Here is a 19,710-nt window from a genome sequence, read left to right as displayed (position 1 = left end):
ACTAATTTCCTTTGCTTGCCACACACACGCACATACATACACAATGGATAACAATCTATAGCTCAGATGACCACTGTAGTGGTCCACTAGAGATTCCTTTTGTGTCTGGATTTGAACAGTGTGTGATGGTCCCTTTTATGTCCCCACACTGTTATTATATTGTCTCTAAGTATTCTGCTTATCTTGTATCTTAGAGAAGCATTTATAAATATCAGATTCTGCCTGCAGTTCTTAAGTTTCTTTGCTCATGTTTGTTTGTTTGGTTAATTATATTCCTGAGGAATCTGGCTTAGCTGTATTATACTCTGATACACGCCTGCTGTTGAGAATTTGCCAGGCATGACTTCATTACTTCCTCTGGTCTTAGCTGTATGTCCACCTCAAAAGCAGTGTGGACTTAAGGGAACATTTGGGGCACAGAGTCCTTACCTACAATCTGGTAAAAGAGCTAGACACATGAATAGATAGTAAGGCTAACTTTTAATTGCAGGGAACATGTAGCTGCTGATGAAGCCAGCAGCCCAGAGCAGGAGTGTGGGGAGAAAGGAAGCACAGAGAGGGGGTCAGGCTTGGGGGATCCTATCTGACTTGGAGACGAGCTCAGCCTTTATATTGTGGGAGATTTGTTTCAGATGACTTTGATATCAGAATGTAATATCTGCTTATATTAAAAGTTGAAAACAAGAATGTTAGGGGAAAAAAAAAAATCACACAAATTCCCATCATTCCGAACACAGCCATGTTATTATCCTTTAGATGTAGTATTTCCTCTCTTTTGTACAAGTTTTTTTTATCATTCCTCCAAGTTGAATTCATGGTTTCAGCTTCAAGCTGTGGATGAGAAAATCAAGACACTGAATCAAGCGACTGCCTGAAGTCCAGACTCAGCTCTGGCTCAAGAACATGGGAATTTAGGGCGCCTGGGTGGCTCAGTTGGTTAAGTGTCTGACTTTGGTTCAGGTCATGATCCCAAGTGTCCTGGGATCGAGCCGTGCATCAGGCTCTCTGCTTATCAGGGAGCCTGCTTCTTCTACCGCTCCCCCTGCTGTGCTCTCCTATGCTCTGTCAAATAAATAAAATCTTCAAATAAAAAAGAAAAAGAAAAGGAAAAGAACATGGAAATTTCCTGAGTACTGAAAGGAAGAATAAAGGGGTGAAAAAGGAAAACATTTTTCTCCAAACAAGCAAACCCTAGGCACAGAGAAAAATCTACTTTCATTCTTATTTCTTAAAAGTATATCTGCCTGAAGTGGGTTGTTTTTGTTTTTGTTTTTGGAAGATTTTATTTATTTATTTGACAGAGAGAGATCAAAGTAGGCAGAGAGGCAGGCAGAGAGAGAAGAGGAAGCAGGCTCCCTGTTGAGCAGAGAGCCCGATGCAGGAGTCAATCCCGGGACCCTGAGATGATGACCTGAGCTGAAGGCAGAGAGGCTTAACCCACTGAGCCACCCAGGTGCCCCTGCCTAAGATGTCTTAAATGAAACTAGAATCATTACTAACTAATTCTTAATCACCAAATCAGTTCCATAATGTAGTGGATGAACTTGCTGTCCCGCTACCAAAAGATCTTGGGCTCCACATTCATTAGTGGTCCTGTAATGTGTTTTTCAGCTGTCTCGTGGAAGCCCCCCAAAGAATATTCTATACAAGATTCTAGACTCCAGACACCCTTTTCCATCTTAAAATTCATTCCTGGAAGCATTGCTCTTTGATCAGGCTTTGATACACTGTTTTGACCAAAAATAAGAAATATTCCTTTCTCACTTTCACAGTCGTATTATGACTTAACTTCAGGGACAGGGAGAAAGACTGAGATTTAAAGGACTATAATTACAAGCCACCTGAGTAGGGACTGTGGAAAGGTTACCTGAAGAAAAGGGTGATTAACATTTCCAAGCATGTGAACTGAGTCATTTCTGGCTGAAGGGTAGCATTTTAAAGATATAATATTGTTTATAAAATTAAGGAACTTCAAGACTGGACCTTTTCCTTTGTTATAGATTTTTTTTTTGAACTTTTAAAGAATACAGGAAGCCATTTGGTGGGTTAGACATTTTTAAAATCATAGTTTTATGGAGAAAATAATAGACTTTTAAGTTAGAATGTATTTTCCCATGTAGAGCAACTTCCTGAACAGAGCATTTCCTTGTTTTCACTCAGTACAACACCTGTACACTTTCTTTCTCTGAATAGTAATTACTGTTGTTTTTCCTAAGATATATTTTCTAAGGATTATCTCCCTCTTCTGCCTTGACATTGGAACATTGGCCAAAGATTCTTTACAGTGTGCCCTTAGTACAAAACCCTCTCTGAGACCCAACAGATAATAAAGAGATAATGCAAGGAACACCGATTTTCTTGCTAAAAAATAAGACTGATTGATTAATAGATAGAATGATAAAGATAATACACAATTATGGAACATGGGAACCAAAATTGCTACAACATTTTTGATCTGTAACAGGCATGATCCATTTAACTATAAAGTATGAAGACCCTTTAAGCCATAAATCATAGCTTCTGGAATATGTGACTACAAAGTGAACATACATATACACAAGGATAGTTATTGCTAAATTGTTTTTAATAGGAAAAATAAAAGGAAGCAATCCTCATCTCATGCACAGTAAAAGGATTAAATAGATTTTGTCACTTCAAGCCGAGGTGGGTTCCATCAGCTCTTAACAAAGCATGAGTCCAAGCTATATGGACTGATGAGGAATATGTGTTGTACTGTTTCCTGAGAAGATCATGTGCATAATAACATGAAAGGTAGGGTGGCAGTCAAGGAAATGGATATGCTGAATGATAAGACAAAATATAGGGAACAATAAACACCAAACTATTAAATTCATGGTGACTGAATGATAATGCGGGAAAAACAGAAATCATTGATTTTTTTTTCTCCTCCTATAACGAGGTATGATTTGGTTTAAGTGAGCTTCATTACTTTATAGCAAAAAATATATATATATATTTTATTATGTATTATTATGCATGAATGGTCATTTAGTTCCATTTCTAAATCATTAGGTTGCCAGGAATTTAGGCTCCAGAACAAAAAAAATGAATGGTGGCACCTGGGCAAACAAAACCACCTCCTGCCCCTACCTTATTCGTTCCACTCTGTTTCCATAGACTCCTTAGAATTATAGATTAGTTAGTCTCCTAGGCTCACCCATAAATGCATATATCAACTCGTAAATACCTCTATATCCAATGTGGATTAAAAGGTGGAAGTTAGTAGTTTTTCTGTATAAAAGGAAAAGTGAAAATATATAAACCCATGGCTACTTTTCCTTCCCACATCATTCCTACCAGTAATAGAGATTAACTACTTTTTGACCAACCTAACTCATCAGTTTTAGAAATATCATGATAAATCACATGTGATAAATGACTCTTTCCCTCTTTAATTCAGATACAGGCCCCACATCATATTCCTTGCTATGCATTGCCTTCAAATTCATTATGTAATGAAGGGAGCCGAGGTTTCAATGATTCTTTTTTATCCTTATTTTGCAAATTGCCAGCAAAGGAGGATATTTCTGTCTTATCATCATACATACTCTACTTAAAGTTCAAATTTCATTTTAAATCCACCACTTCTGACTGAAGGACAGAATTCAGAAATGGTAAAATTTGGGCTCAATTGTTCTTTAATTCTGTTTATTTACTTTCAGTATTCTAGAATTTGAAGATTTTAAAGTAAAACACCAAAACTATAGGTGAGGTTCAAAATAATCTCCATCAGGTTCTTGTTTTTATCCACTGGAGAGCTGATTATCAAATTGGGAGTGTATCGGTGTATTCACGCCGCTGTAACAAAGTGTCCCTGGCAGGGTGGCTGAAGCAGAAACTCTTCTCTCACCATTCTAGAGGCTTGGGTCCCTGGACAATGTTGGTTTCTGGTGAGGCCCCCTCCTTGCCTTGCAGACAGTGCCTTCTCGTTGTGTCCTCACATGATCTATTGTCTGGAAGAGGGAGAGTAAGAGAGCTGCCCACGCAAGAAGGACAGAGAGCAGGAGCAGGCCGGGCAGAGGGAGAGGGACTGAAAAAATCACAAGCAAACCCACATGTGGCTCAATCTCACAACCCTGAGATCATGACCTGAGCCAAAATCAAAAGTCAGACTCTTAACCTGCTAAGCCCCCCAGGTGCTCCTCTTCCTCCTTTTACCAGGACACCAGTCCTATGGGAATAGGGCACCACACTTACAATCTTTTTTAACCCTTGTCATCTCTTTAAAGGCTCCATCCCCAAATATAGCCACATGGGGGATAGGGGCTTAGGGCTTTCAGCATATGAAATTGAGAGGGACAAAATTCAGTCTGTGACAGGGAGAAAAACAAACATTGGATATTATGGTATAATTTTGTGAATATTTTATGCTATGCTAAGTTTCTCCCTTCTAAGTTTTCCTTGTGTCTTTTAGTAAAAGAAACATTGAAATGACATTTAACTGCCTACTCCCACCAGCAGGCATAATCTATAGAGTCTGATTTTTAGAAGGTCATGAATTATTTCATTAAATTGTTAAATGTCTTTATATTTAACATAATATGTGAGATATGTACATATATCCTTCTCAAAAGTGACATTTTAAACTACGCCTTTTTAGAAGCTTTTCTTTTGCTCTTTAAAAAGCTAATGCAGAAAGAACTGGTTAAATGTGTTAAATTCGAGTAAAGCGTCAGTTTCTTGTTATTTAACTGGCCCTGTAGATATACTAGTTAGTTGACTAAAAGTAAAGACTTTTTCTTCTAATGTATAAGAAAAAATTAAAGCACACAAGAATCACACCAAATTATAGAAAGAGTCAGCCAACAGTGTTAATATTATTAGAGAAGCTCTTTTTTGTTACTTTTTTATGTACAGAGATAATGTGAAATTACAAACTTTGGATAATCTTTTCACACAGTTTTCTACATCTTGCTGAATCTAGCCTCCAACTTTTATCTCCACAGTATGAGATTAGATTTGTGGAAATTGAACAGAGAAGCAGTCCTTTTCCACGGAGAGGGTCAAGTTTTCTTCTCCCATTCCCGTTTTCTCCAAAACTGAAACAGAGAGCAGTACTTTTCTCCGCATTTAATTGTCTATTGGTATGGCCTTGAATTTGCAGAACCCTTGGCATAATGAGACTTTATAAGAATCTCAGTAGCCACTCTTGCGGACTCTGGCTCTGGGAGCTGTGAGAATTGAAAACCGCCAGCCAGTCGGACTCCATTGCTGTGCAATGAATAAGTACATTCATCCCCTCTATGTGGCGGCTTCTGAGAATCTTGTGACCTCTGAGAGGTCTAGGGTGGGTCTTAGTGAGACACTATCGAGTGGTAGCATTCCTAGACAGCAAACCCCAAAGAATGTCATTCCCACTTACTGTCGCTTCCCTTCCAGAGTGTTAAGTTTTCAGGAATACCCAGGTAGAGCTTATCTACCATAAAGCCCTCAGCGTCCCCTAAAAACTCTCATTGCACTGCCCTGACCAAGGTCTGTTGCCTAACAAAACAGCCAAAGCAACACCTCAAAAACGTAGGAATTGCTGGGCCTGTTGTACTTCCGCCCACTCAAACCAGGAGGTGTGTGAACTTTGTGTCTTGGGTGAGGTAAAATGAGAAGGAATGGACAGAGAAGGGAAAGGGTGAATGGGAAAAGATGGAGCAGGACCAAATTTTGTCTCAATGATCCCTTTAGAGCTGTGGTTCCCCTAGAAAGAGCGAATGGGGAGCTATTTCTTTATCTATACAATGTAGACAACAACAGATAGAGCGGTGATGAGGCCATGATTGGGTGTACACAAAGGGCTTGCAGTAGCAAATATTCAGTAAATACTCATCAGAGCTGTTGTTCCTGCTACCATTATGGGCATTTGGAAATGGAAAGGGTCCAAGCTTGGACAACAGTTTTACCCATCGGTCACCGGACGGACAACTCTGAGACAGTTCCTTGATTCCTGAACCTCATCTGCAAACTGGGGATTATAGCAGAGGAATTGCACAATTTCATTCCTAAGAACAATTTCATGTGTTAATTATCTCTGTGTTTCGGGGAGCCTGAGTGGCTCAGTTGGTTAAGCGTCTGATTCTTGGGTTTAGCTCAGGTCGTGATCTTGTGGGTTGTGGGTCGAGTTTTGAGTGGGCTCCTCACTCAGTGGGGAGTTGACTTAAAGTTTGTCTCCCTCTGCCTCCACTCCTCCCCCCCATGTGCTCCCTCGCTCTCTCTCTCTGGTAGATAAATCTTTTCAAAAAATCTTAAAAAAAAAAAAAATGACCTCTGTCTTTCCTTGTCTGGATGGGATGGCTTAAAAAATGAGAAGACGGACTTTGAAGGGAACTGGTTAGCATATAATGCGACATCTGAGTGAGCACAGATACTTAGTGAATCCTGTTTTTAAATAAGAACTTAATGCAAACTAGAGTTAGCATAATATATACATTTTTAGAACCGTATTTATCCTATTCCCATAAAACAAGCTGTCAGGCACAACTTTGTCAAAACACTTGTTATTTTGGTCTTCAGATAAGGCAAGTTAAAAACTAAAGCTATATTGTGAAATTAAAAAGGAATATTCTATATCTTAAGAGGCTGGGATCTGATTTCAGCTGAACACAAGAAGTTAAATTAGTTAATTAAGCTTATTTATTTCAGAGCCGTGAGCAGGTATGATGCTGTGTAAATCAGACGGCAGTGGATTGAGTTATCATTCACTTAGATTGCAAAAACATCTGCATAAGTGGTCTGTGTCTTCCAGGATATAAGAGCAATACACATGCTCACAATAATTAGAAAGCAGGCGGGCACCTGGGTGGCTCAGTTGGTCGGGCGACTGACTTCAGCTCAGGTCATGATCTCAGAGTCCCAGGATGGAGTCCCACATCGGGCTCCCAACTCCATGGGGAGTCCGCTTCTCCCTTTGACCTTCTCAGCTCTCATTCTCTCATGCTCTCTCTCAAATGAATAAATAAAATCTTAAAAAAAAAAAACAATAATTAGAAAGCAGACAAATAATGATGTTTTGGAAAAGACTGAAGGAAATGCAACCATCTAGATGGTTCTGCTAAAAGTCCAGATCTGTCATCACATTGCTACTTCATGATGTCTGTAAAACCCAGCCATTTAAGGACAATAACAAAACACCTACCTTTTTCTGTATACATCCTAAAAGTAATATGGTGTTGGCCTATTAAAAGAGATGTTTCTTCTACTTTTCCTTAATTATTATTCTGTCTCAGGCTTTGTGTTCCTCTTTATTTGGCTAACTGCAAGATTATGACAACAATCTCTGGAATCACCAATCATATTTTCACTCTATAACCCTTTGAACCATGTTTGGTGGGGTTTGGTAGAGCCTGTCATCTACACTCAGAGATTTGAAGCTCACCCCTAAATGAATGTCATGTGCAATTAATTTGCAATAGAAGTAATTTGAAGTTAGAATTAAAGCCAGATCTCTCACTGGTTTTCAAAATGAATGCTTTCCCAAGTCTAACACTAGAGAAACTCAGAAATATTTCAAGGTATTCAATCTCAGTTGTTGTTCCCCAGTTCACTGAGGGAACGAGGCATTTTTATTAGCAGATACTTTAATGACTGAGTAGTGTTTATCCTTACTTATGTGACTTAATTTTATTTTATTGAGAGGTATGTATTCACTTATTAAAATGATCTGAATCCCAAGATGTAGGCATGTTGGGAACTTCTCCTTATAAATTAGGCAAATGTGTTCTGGATAACTGTTATCCATCTATATCCATATTATCCATATAACAAATACTTACTGAGCAACTAGTATGTGCAGGACACTCAGTAGGTTACAGTGACTGGACTGACAGGCGTCTCTGTGGGATTCACTCGCCCTTGGGCTCATTAGATTCTAGAAGGAATCAATGGTCAAAGATGAAGTCTAGGCTCACTGGCATGCTCCATATGGCCCAAAGCGTCTGTGTCCTAGAGACCAGAGACCAAAATGCCTGCATCCTCCCACTGAAGTGTTATTTGGTGACTTTCCCCCCCACTTCCACTGGCAAGAACGGGAATGTCAATATTGGCGCATATTCTCCTGAAGTTCCAGCTGCTCAGAGGTTATTTCCTGAGGAGACGCTGGTGTCTAGAATAGAATGTTGTCTAGGACAATGCTTCTCAAATTGATGTAGTATGAGTGATTTTTCTTTCTTTTCCTTTTTCCCAATCCTTTGTAGACAGATACTTTAAAAAAGAGAGACATGCAAAACAGAAATCTGTTTTTTACTATGACTGAAACATTTCTTTCCACCTCTAGCTTAACTTGTAGACGCTACTCTCAGAGGCTGCCCTGAGGTCCTCTAGTCATACACATCCCGGGAACCCTCAACGTTTCACCTCACAGACTCTCCCTGTGCTGTCGTCTGACCTCGCCTTCAACCCCCAGGAAACTACAGGGTCCTCCTTTCAAAAATCCACCAACATCTCAACATGTCGGTCTCCATCACCAAATTCTCCCATAGCCCTTACTTTTCCTTCCTGACCCTCTGTCCCCAGGGACATCCTTGTCAAGGCCGCACTTCCTTCGTTCTCTGAACATGAAAATCGGTGCCTCTTTTTCATTCTCTAGTCGACCTTCTCAAAGCTTTCCTAAGGTTCTGGCCTAAATGTCAGACTCTGTACCCTTTAAAAATGTGAATGCCAGTGTCCAAAATGGAGTTGGGGAATTTCTTTAAGATTTGACTCTAACCCTGTGTGTGAGTGCATGAGTCTGTGTGTGTGTCTCCATTGCGGCTGGGGAGGGTAGCTTACAGGAGCTTCTAAGGGTGGTTGATAGTACTAACCCACCAGCTGAAAAAAGGAGAATGCCGTCATTAACACGGAAGAAGGAATGTACAACGTCTATTGTTTCCTGTCTTCTAGTTTCTAGCTTTAGATCCCTTCACTGTGACCAGAGCTTTGGTGGGTGTGAGGAGTGGAACTATACACACACACACACACTCACACAGGAAGAGCATTTTGTAGAAGGTCAATAAATGTGTTTCTTCTGCCAATGACAGGAACCTTCAGTCTCTGTCCATGTGTGTCCTCATCTGTTACATGAGATGGTTAGGCACCATGATCTATGAGCTCACTTTCACTAAAAAATTCTATAATCTTCTGACATTTCCTCAAATCCTTTTATGTAACCTACTGACTTTTCCCCGCCTAAGACTATACGTTAACCCCATTTTCTTAATTCTCTTCTAGCAACTGTGTTCTGATCAGAGGCCAAATAAATGACATTTGGAACTTCCACTAAGGTACTATAAGGTAAGATCTTTGTTGGGGGAGAGGGTTGAGTTCTTTGCTTTAATAAAAGGATTTATGGATTGATCAGTGAAATAGATTAATGAGAAATAGGGATTTCTAAATTGGTGTTTTTCAATATGATTTCTAATTGCTCTCTGTGCATCTTAATATAGCTATACAATAGTGCTTGATTTTTGAGTCTTAATGAAGATATTGTTTTTGCTTATTTGCTGATCAGATACAAAATTACAGTGAAAGCATGTTTGTTAAAATACGAAATAAGTTGTTTTATTTCAAATATTCCTTTGTATCTTAATTATAGCAATATGGGGTTATTGGAAATCAATGCAAAATGTTTGCATTTTTAGTGTATATAGAATTTTATAGCTCATCTAACTCATAGAAGCTTAAATGTTATCCCTTGATTTATATCATCTTATCCAAAATGCCATACAAAAATCTGATAGGGAATATAAAGAGCGATATTGTAAAAAATGGTTAATCTCCCTTAAACATTGTTAACACTTTCTCCATTCAGCAGACAGTGCAACTAGCCTACCTAATATCCTTTCTCCCTTCCAAATAATAATAATAATACCATTATTACTATTATTATTCTGATGTTTTTAAAAACAGTGAAATGCCAAGTTTAGAATCTTTGCCTTCCCTGACTCCTTTATTGAGGCCGCATAACCCAGCTCTGGCTAACGAACTCTAGACGGTGAGCTCCAGAATTTATTCCCTTCCTGACATAGTAGAGCAGGGCTTCAAGAGCAGACTCTCTTTGAAATATTTTCCTTATGAGGACTCCATCTACCTACCTGGAAAGCTGTTCTAAAATTTGGAGCCGCTGAGTAATGACACAGTCAACGCCATTGAAAGGAGAACTTATTACTTACATATCCTGAGAGAAGGGCCACTGCCTGCCACCAGGGCCATCTGAGGAAGCACCAGGTTAGACAGAAGAGAAGGAGAAGTCTGAGAGTCTTTACTGGGAGTGTCTGCAGGAATAGCTGTGCAGAATGGGACAAACAGCCGAGAACTGGCCATTTGGAAGAGTGTAGGTAGGCGCTGGGTTGTAGAGGTTGTCTCTGGCCTCTGGGTCCCAGGTGCTAGGGAAATACTGGTGTGGGGTGTAAGAGTGAGAGGAGAGCTAGGAGGATACAGCTAGGATTGCTGGGTTTACCTGTGATAGGTGGGCTCCGGTCCTCGCCCTTTGCTATCTCTAAGAACTGGCTAGCTCTGGGAAAGGCAGTCTTTTCCTAGGCAGCTAGCTTTTAAGATCTCAAAGCATCATAAAATACAGGAAGTAAAAACCATGATGAGTACCCAGCACAGCCCCCATCTCGTAGTCCCAAAGACAGAAGCCCCAGCCAGAAATGTCGGAGCAGAAGGCTAAAGGAGCTTGACTCCTTGATGATGTTCTTGAGTTCTCGTGAACCTACCATCAGTTCTCCCGTGGTATGACCTTGATCGGTTAGGTCCCCTGAGCCTCAGAGCCGAATACAGACAGAGCCAGTTCACGGTCATTCAGATCCAGGCGCTGTGCTAGTCGTGCCTCTTTAACGTCGCAGGAGTACTGTCCGGGTGTTAGTATCCCCATCTACAGATGAAGAAGCTGAGATGTTGAGAACTGTGTCCTGTGATCATAGGTGTTACGGGCGAGGTTTGGACTGGACCTGTCAGGCGCCCTTCCCAGTGCTCCGCTGCCTTGATGCTTATCTTGGCAGTGTGTGGCGGGACCCCGGGCTGTTGCTGATCACATCTGCTGGCTAGTCTGTGGCACTGCCAGCTCCAACCCTTTGAACGCTTGCTCTTTGGTAACACAGAATTCCCACCAGATTATCCATTTATAAAACTAAGTGAACTGAGAATCTTCCCCATTAAGAAAGAAAAATGGAAGGAGAGCGAAAGTCTGGTTGTGGGGAATCAAAAGGAATTAGAATTGCCTATGAAAGCAAGTGAAGGAACTATGAATTCCAAGGTGGATTGTTTTTGCTTTCTTTCATTCTTTTTTGAAGTAAACGCTTAGAACTAATGGTCTCAATATGGCCACCAAAATTCAGCTTTTAACCTACAGTCTTGATATGAAATCTTCTCTTTCTCACAGTCTCTTACTTTACTCATATTTATTGGGTTCAGGGGGGAAAAGGCAGGTGAAAGATAAATTATGTAAAGAAACTCCTTTCCAAAGAAATCATGCACAATATTGAATAAGGTACTGAGCTGAGTCGGGGAAGGACAGGGAAGGAGGTGCTTGGGTAATGGAAAAGTCTCTGGGCTGGAAAATACGAGAGGGGCAGTGCAGGTGACAGCCAGCTCTGCTGCCCTTAAAAATGCCATCTCACCTCTCCGGACCTTTGTTCTTTATTTGTAAATTGAGGGAGTCAGATATTCTGATACTCTCTTAGTGTAAAATAATAGCTTACCCTGTCGGATCTCCTTTGCAAAGTACAGGGACATGCTGTGTCTGCTAAAGCCACGCTTTCCTTTTGGCCTTTGAATCTCTGCGTTCAGTGATTTTCCTGTCTCTTTCCTTTCTTTCAAATAGATCTTGAATCTCCTCATTTCTTTCTATGTCTTCTGTTACGACCCTATCCCAAGTCATTCTGTCTTGCCTGGACCACGGCATGAGCTTCCTCCTGGCCTCCTGACGGGAGTGCTTGCCTTGCCAAAATCCTTTCCATGTGCCACAGTCCCTGCCTGGGGAAGCCGCATCACATCTCTGCCTCTCCTGCTTGAGACCTGCTCAAGACCCTTCCACTCCCCTACATCAAGGGGCACACTCCAATGCACAGCCATGACTTATGCATCAAATACTTTTCTCCTTGTTCCCCTACTCTGTCATCTGTCCTTCTTACCATTCTGTGAGTGTTTCTTTGTGTCCTTGCCCCCTTTCTGGGGCCCTGCCCATTCACATTTCAGCGGCTGCAGCCTTCCCTAACCACTCTCTGGAAACGAGCACTAGCCCAGGCATGCAAATTTAAGTCCTTCTAAAAACTAGACATTTTCTGTTGTGAAATACCCCGCTATGGTAAAAATACCTACCCCTACAACTTAAGGGATTTAGGCAAGACTGACAAATGCAGCCATGAGTGTTTGTTTAGGGTTTGCTGTTGATCTCTTGCCCTAGAATGATCCAAGCTCCATGAGAGTGGGACGTTGTGTGTGTCTGTGTTGTCGAAACTACAGTGCCTATAGGGCTGCCTGTTGCCTCCAAGAAGCTTTATAAATATTTGCTGAATGGATGAATGTAGAGGCAGAAAATGCTATGTCAGTTATCCCAAAAGAAGTTATGTTGTGCTTATAGATGTCTCCCATGAGTCTATTGCTTAGGAAGGAAGGGGGAAAAAAGGTAAAGATGAAGGGAAAAAAAGAAAGAAAGAAAGAAAGGAACCCCTCTGGGAAGAGGGACGGACAGTAGTGCACACAGAGGCAGCAGTTAACCTGGGAGGGATGGCTTTCGGTATTCTTCCTAGCCACATTTTTGGTCTATGATGAGGAGTGGCAGATGTGGATCTTCTAGATCTTACTTAGATTTATCAACTAAGCCTGGCACATACGTAATCAGAAATGTTTGTTGAGTGAAGGCCCCAAAGAATGAAATAATAAATTATTGAACTGCTAAGAGCCTTTTGCCTTTTTTTTTTAATGGGCATGATAATATTCCCTGGATGCCAATATTCAGTCCGTGTTGGTAACAGGCATTCCAAATACTCCGAGTGTGAAAAACGTTCCTTGAAACAGAATTGAGTTACTGTGCTCGGCATCTCCCCCAGAGCATTTCAGAATTCATTCCGTCTTCAAGTAAATTGTCACAGTGACTATCCAGAGTGGCACACCATGCTAATGTATTAAAATGCTGATGGGAAAATGGAAACGAGAAAAATGTCTTATCTGTCAATTAAATGATGTAGCCTCGTGGTTGGATTACAGCAACTCCGGGCCTTTTTGTTTTCTGCCAATTGAGATTTGACAGCTGTTTATAAAATATTTACATTCTGATTTCAGTCACATTGACAGCACTTTTGGGTCTTTGGAAGATGATAATTACATGTTAGGAAAATGTTAAAAAAAATTTTGAAGCTGATCTGTTGAGGGGGAAAAGTCTGTTTTTTTTTTTTTCAAATTGTGCAAAGGAAGGAAATGTACTTTATTAAAGGATATATTTCTAATAAAATAAAGAAATAATAGGTTTTTGTGATCCAGAGATACTGCATGTAATATGAAGGAATATTCTTCATCCTGCCTGTTCTGGGCACCTTAGCTTTTCTTAATCAGCCCTGTCTAGCTAGATACATGCCTCTCACCTTTTTTCACTTTTTTTATGCATCCATAACGTTTGTGTGGTATATGGGTAGGCAAATTACACTGGATTTGAGAGCATCCATACAGAATTTTGCAGATTAAAAAAGTGTATTGTTACTATTCAGAGAAAATAAGTGTTGAGAACAATATCAAGTACTGAATTTATATAGAATTTTCCAATAAAATACTCTCAAGTGTTTTCATGAGAAATGTCAATTTATGAATCGCTTCTTCTTATCAGGTATTAGGTTAGAAAGAGTGACCTGTATTTCTTGGTCAGTGATCTTCCTGGAGTTTTGACAGTCATTTTCTGGGTTATGCTTTGTAGGAACAACTAGATGATAGAAAATTTAAAACCTGGTTTATAACCATTCAAAACTTTCCTGCAATTGAAATTCTGTTTAAGAATCTAACAGCAGGGATGCCTGGGTGGCTCAGTTGGTTAAGCGGCTGCCTTACGCTCAGGTCATGATCCCAGCGTCCTGGGATCGAGTCCCACATCGGGCTGCTTGCTCCGCAGGGAGCCTGCTTCTCCCTCTGCCTCTGCCTGCCATTCTGTCTGCCTGTGCTCACTCTCTCTCCCTCTCTCTCTCTCTGATGAATAAATAAAATCTTTAAAAAAAAAAAAAAGAATCTAACATCAGTTACTTTCTTTCACTGAAAAACGCTATGTTGAAATTTCTTAGGGCAAATGATTTTGGAATTAACCTACCTTTTTGAGTATGAGGTATTTTTTTATATATTTTTTAAGATTTTATTTATTTATTTGACAGAGAGAGAGAGCATGCACAAGCTGGGGCAGGGGCAGAGGGAGAGGAGAAACAGGCTCACCGCTGAGCAGCGAGCTGGACATGGGGCTCCATCCCAGGACCCAGAGATCATGACCTTGGCCGAATGCAGATGCGTAACCCACTGAGCCACCCAGGCACCCCTAGTATCAAGTATTTTAAAACTGCATGAAAAGCATAGACTTTTTTTGCTAGCCATCGCCATGCATGTAGCTTGGCCCCCTCTAAAAAGGCAAAAGTGGGCTTGAGCCTATGTGTGGAACCAGGAGGAAAAGTATGGCTCAGGGCCCTGGGCCCACCCCCTCTCCACCCCTGCTCTTCCCTGCTCCTCCAGGGGCCTCGCTCTGGGACCATTCAGGTGGACCCCCAGCCTGAAAGTCTACCATGCCCCTTTCCCCACTGGGTCACAGCCGTGCTCTGGCCAGCCATTGGGCCCCAGGCGCACTAAAGGATGCATCTGGTGATTGCTTATGCCCGAAGCAGTAAGCAGGCCTGAGCCTCTGGAAGGGATTCTGGGGACCTGCAGATACGAAGCTGATCTAGAAGAACCTGGACTCCTTGTGGGCATTTCCCTTGCAGAAGGCATTTCATGGCCACAGGAAATCCAGAGTGAACCTTTGGATGCAGCACTTCTCAAACACGAATGTGTAAACACCTGTTAAAATACAGCTTCTGATTTGGAAGGGCTGAGGAGGGCCCGAGCTTTGGCATTTCGGACGTGCTCCCCGATGAGGCCGATGCAGATACCGACTGTGCTCTCAGGAGGAGACAGTGACACGACGAGACCACAGGGACATGACAGGGACATGGCAGTGGGTCCCGCTGCCTGGTTGCATGCAGTGCTGTACAGAAGTATCTGCTTTAGGTGAAGACGGAGACCAGGACCTGCCACAGAGAGCCGTCCTCACCTGCCAAGATCCCCAGCCTGGATCCTGAAAAGCACTTACTCCCAGTTCTGCATCAGGGCCCTTGGCCGTCTGTCCTACCAGGTGTACCTCTAAGAGCTCGCAGCCCCTTGTGCATGAGAGCAGCTCACTCTGTGGCTGGGCACTAAGTTGGATGTCCAGGGGGCAGGGCCCACCTTGGCTGTGCTCAGAGCATCCCGAAGTGGCCGCAGGGGCCAGGTGTCTCCATCAGGCTTACAGCCTGTGAGAGTTCAGCACCAGCCTGTGCTCAGCCACACCTGCCCTCTGGGGGAGTGGCACCTCCGCCCAGGCTCCCCCAGCCACAGAGCAGCTCTGAGAGTATCTGGGGGGTACCCCGCCCAGGTGCTGGAACCCCGCATGTGGGAAGCCCTATAACTGGGTTCAAAAAAGCACATTAGGGGGAAGTAGTTAATCCATTAGTTCTCTAGCAAGACTGCAATACGTTATGTGGGACTAGATGAAAAAGTATTCAGAAATGACCCAAATAAAAGCAGTGCATTAAAAAAAAAAAAAAAAAAGACTACATTCTCAGAGAACAGTTGAATAAAAGGGAAAACAACACCCAAATAAGGAAAAAAAAATTTTAAAAATGAACCTTTGGGAAACAAATACCCGTGTTATGCTATATGCAAAAGAAAATGCCACCCAAAGTTAATTAAATTATCAAAATATATCACAGAATCCCATTTGAAACAAACACACAAACGGTAGCTGGAGATGGGAATCAAAAATAAATCTTATGGGATGACCATAAAAACTTGTAACAGAAGAGCAGCTCTTGGAAACTAGTCATCGGGTAAAGTCATAAAGGTCATTCATTTCATAAAAATCTGAGTTTGAAGGTGACACTTTTTAACTAGGTAGGTGACACTTTTTAAGTTAAAAGGGGTTTTAGACATAGCTCCATAACATACAGAAGTTCAGTCACATTCCAAGAGAAATGAAAGAGCTCGTTACAATAAAAACATTATAGAAAAGAATGTGACAACCAGAGGCGTAATCTTCCAGTTTTCAGCGTGTGTACAAGTAGAAGAAGGAATCAGTGCAGGGCGCCTGGGTGGCTCATTTGTTTGAGCAACTGACTTTAGCTCAGGTCATGATCCTGGAGTCCCGGGATCGAGCCCCACATTGGGGCTCCCTGCTCAGCAGGGGGTCTGCTTCTCCCTCTGAGCTCTGCCCTCTCATGCCCACTCTCTCTCATTCTCTTTCTCTCTCAAATAAATAATTAAAATCTAAAAAAAAAAAAAGAAAAAGAAAAAGAAGAAGAAATCAATTCGAAGCACATATAAGAATGACTTGGAAAAAACAAAGATCTCATAATGTGATAAAAGGCCAAAGCTTTGGATGTGCTGTATTTACAATGTAGCATATCCCAGGGAGGAAAAAAAAAAAAAATTCCATTCACACAACTTCTTCTTATTCTAAGACTGCAAATTCTGTCCGGTTTTCTTTACAGCAAAATAGTTGTTCAGTTCCTGCTGTATGTTCCTAAGATAGAAATCTTAGATGATCTGTACCTATGCTTTAATACACAGCTTCTTTCCTCAAAGAACATGCTGTCCAGTTTGGATGAGAAAGCTAGACACATTTTTGTAATGATGTCAGTGTTAAATATAAGACCAGATATAAGGAATATCACTAAGTAGTTTAAGTAGCAGAGACATCCTGACCCAGTGCTTGTCGTGGGCTGTAGATTTAGCGGGTTTACGTCCCTGATGCTTTTCACAGTGATAGACCTACGTGAGCTTTGAGATCACCTTCATGAAAAGGATGTGCTAATGACATACCAGGGCAGAACAAGAGAGGTAACATTTTAGTTTCGGGGACGTTGAAGGGGTGACATGCACAGAGACTTGGGAGAGGGTAGGACTTAACATGGGAAGAAAGAAACCTGTGGGCATTTCAGAGGAATCAGGGGACAGAATTCAGGGGCAGCTTCAGATACCTGGTGTGGGGGTGGCGGGAGACGGTGGGCTCCAAGGAAGGAGAGAGACAGAGACAGGGAGGAGCAGACTGAGAAGGACTTTGCAATTCTAAAGGAGTTTGGGTTTTATCTGAAAGATCAGTACTGCTGGAGGAGTATGAGCGGGGGAATAACGGGAGGAAAATTAACTGGGCAAAACTGTGTGGAACTACGGGGAAGGTGGGAAAAGAGGTCAGTCACTTTCATCAGGAACAAGGACTATAGAGACTGAAGAGGAAACGGCCCCCTGGAGGGAAGGGAGAGTAGATTCATAAGACAGCACTAAGAAGCCTCAGTCTCATTCTTTCCTGCCTCCCCGTGCTGTTTGCTCTCTCCTGCTTCTCTACAATTTTCAATTCTTTTGATGATTCCCCTTTCATATGTAAATTTAAAATGGATTCTCATCATAAAGAAGAAGTAGACAACACCCAGCTAGGTTCTCTTTTGATTTCTGTCTCCCCATCCAGTCCTTCTCTTCCTCCAACCCTCCCTGACCCTAATTCTTTCTTCAGGTCTCCTCCTCTTCCCTGTTTTCCTGAACTCACTGCAGCCTGGCCCCTGGGTACCCCCGGTTCACTGGGTATGCTGCTGCAGAAGTGACTGATCTCCTCGTAGTTGATGAACCCCTTCAAGGGTTGATCCCTAACTTTCCTGATGTCTCTGTAAGTGTTGTTGCCATTGGCCTTTTGGAAGATCTCACTTTCCTTGGTTGCAAATAACCTCCCTCTCTTTGAATCTCATTGTACCTCTTCCCCCCTTCTCAGTTTGTTCTCTCTCTCCTTCCTTCTTTCCTTCCTTCCTTCTCTCTCTCTTTTCTTCTTCTGTCACCTGCCTAAGTGCACATCCTCTTCCCTACCCCCACAAAGCTCTGTTCAGAATTCTTCTTATGTCACTTAAAGTCCAGGCTTAGACTATGACCTTTAGCCCAGTGCCTCAAATCTGCGCCTCTAGCTTAGCCATCTTTGCCAAGTCCACATCTGTATATTGAGCCAGACAACTCTCTCTACAGGTTTTTGCCCCCTAACTCCACAACCAGAACAGCAGAACTGAACATCCCTGCCCTCTTGCGCTCCCTGGGTCTCCACGTCTCTGTCCTACAGTTATGTGCATTGTACAGGTGCAACCCAGAAATATCCCTTTACCTTTCTCAAGTGAAAATCTAATCGGAATTCTAACTGAGCCACTAGCTGTGTGACCTTCAATATTCCTTAGCTTCTATGGCTCTTAATTTCCTTATTTATAAAGTGGAAAAAATAGTTACCACCTGCCTCACAGAGGTGTTGTGAAGATAATAAATGGCACATTGCAAGCCATCAATAAGTGTTAACTGTTGCATTGTTTGAAATAGACTCCCTATCGACTTAAAGAGAAAAAAACAAAACTAGTCTTATCATGTCTTTTAATTTTTGCTTAATTCTCAAACTTCATTTCTCCCATTTCTCAACTTCCACCCTGCTCTCTGCCCTTAAAAAAAGATGCTCTTAGGTCTGTGCTCTGTGCGCCCCTCCCCCCCCCAGCTCCCTGGTGCATCCTCCTGGTATTAGATCATGACTTAACCATGATCATTTCCACCGATCCTCATCCTCAAAGTGTTATCTGGAGTAGCTCTTCTTTTTTTTTTCCTTCAAGATTTTATTTATTTATTTGACAGATAGAGATCACAAGTAGGTAGAAAGGCAGGCAGAGAGAGAGGAGAGGAAGCAGGCTCCATCCCAGGACCTTGGGATCATGACCTGAGCCCAGGGCAGAGGCTTAACCCACTGAGCCACCCAGGTGCCCCTGGAGTAGCTCGTCTTATTTTGTCTCCCCAGTTCTCAACCAGCTGTTCCACATGGTCTTCTGGAAATGCATTATCTTAGAGATGGTTCCTTCTCCATTGCCATTGATTGTGCAACTTTATCTGCATCTCTGTACCATCAGTTCCTTGGTGGTAGAGGGCACACTATTTATCTTGAAGTGGGAGTGGTTTTGAGAAGAAGTATGACCAGGGTTTGGACAAAAGAGAATAAGCATAGGACACACCAATGATACACCTAGAAATGGCTCTAGATAGAGGGGAGTCAACTCCCTTTCCTCTTCAGTTGAGTCTGAGAGAGCTGGAAAGGGGCAAGTTTAAAGAGGAGAAGGCAGAAGGGAATACAGTGATATTGAGGGAAAGTGAACCAGAGATGTGGGGGGAAAAACAGAAGCCAGCTGGTTGACTGCTCACCAAGGATTAGAGAGCTCCATGGGTCAGCGTGCAAGAGATTACCACAGGGGTGGCTGGCAAGAGAGGAGGGCTCATGCTGACCTGGTGATAAATTTGCATCTCCATAAAATCTTCCAGAAAAAGATCCTGAAGAAGAGAAGCTTTCAGTATCAAGAATGAGGAAGGGACAAGACATACATAAATTTGTGATATTTAGGAAGCTGAGAGAGAATGCTAACATATACACACAGTTTCAATGAGTCACAGTATTTTGTTACAATA

At 42.0% G+C, this 19,710-nt stretch overlaps 1 protein-coding gene across 1 annotated transcript in view; it reads left to right on the top strand.

Annotated features, from left to right (window-relative positions):
* CHRM3 (cholinergic receptor muscarinic 3) overlaps positions 1-19,710 on the top strand; it is a 500,011-nt gene that overhangs the window by 215,367 nt on the left and 264,934 nt on the right. Inside the window, exon 3 of the mRNA XM_059395799.1 lies at positions 9,214-9,276. The gene's annotated coding sequence lies outside the window, so the exon portion shown is untranslated. The remainder of the gene's footprint in view (positions 1-9,213; positions 9,277-19,710) is intronic.

This window comes from Mustela nigripes, chromosome 4 (genome assembly GCF_022355385.1).
Source record: "Mustela nigripes isolate SB6536 chromosome 4, MUSNIG.SB6536, whole genome shotgun sequence".
Taxonomy (NCBI): Eukaryota; Metazoa; Chordata; class Mammalia; order Carnivora; family Mustelidae; genus Mustela; species Mustela nigripes.
Note: the sequence above shows the minus strand (reverse complement) of the source record. Positions and strands in the feature narration are given on the sequence as shown.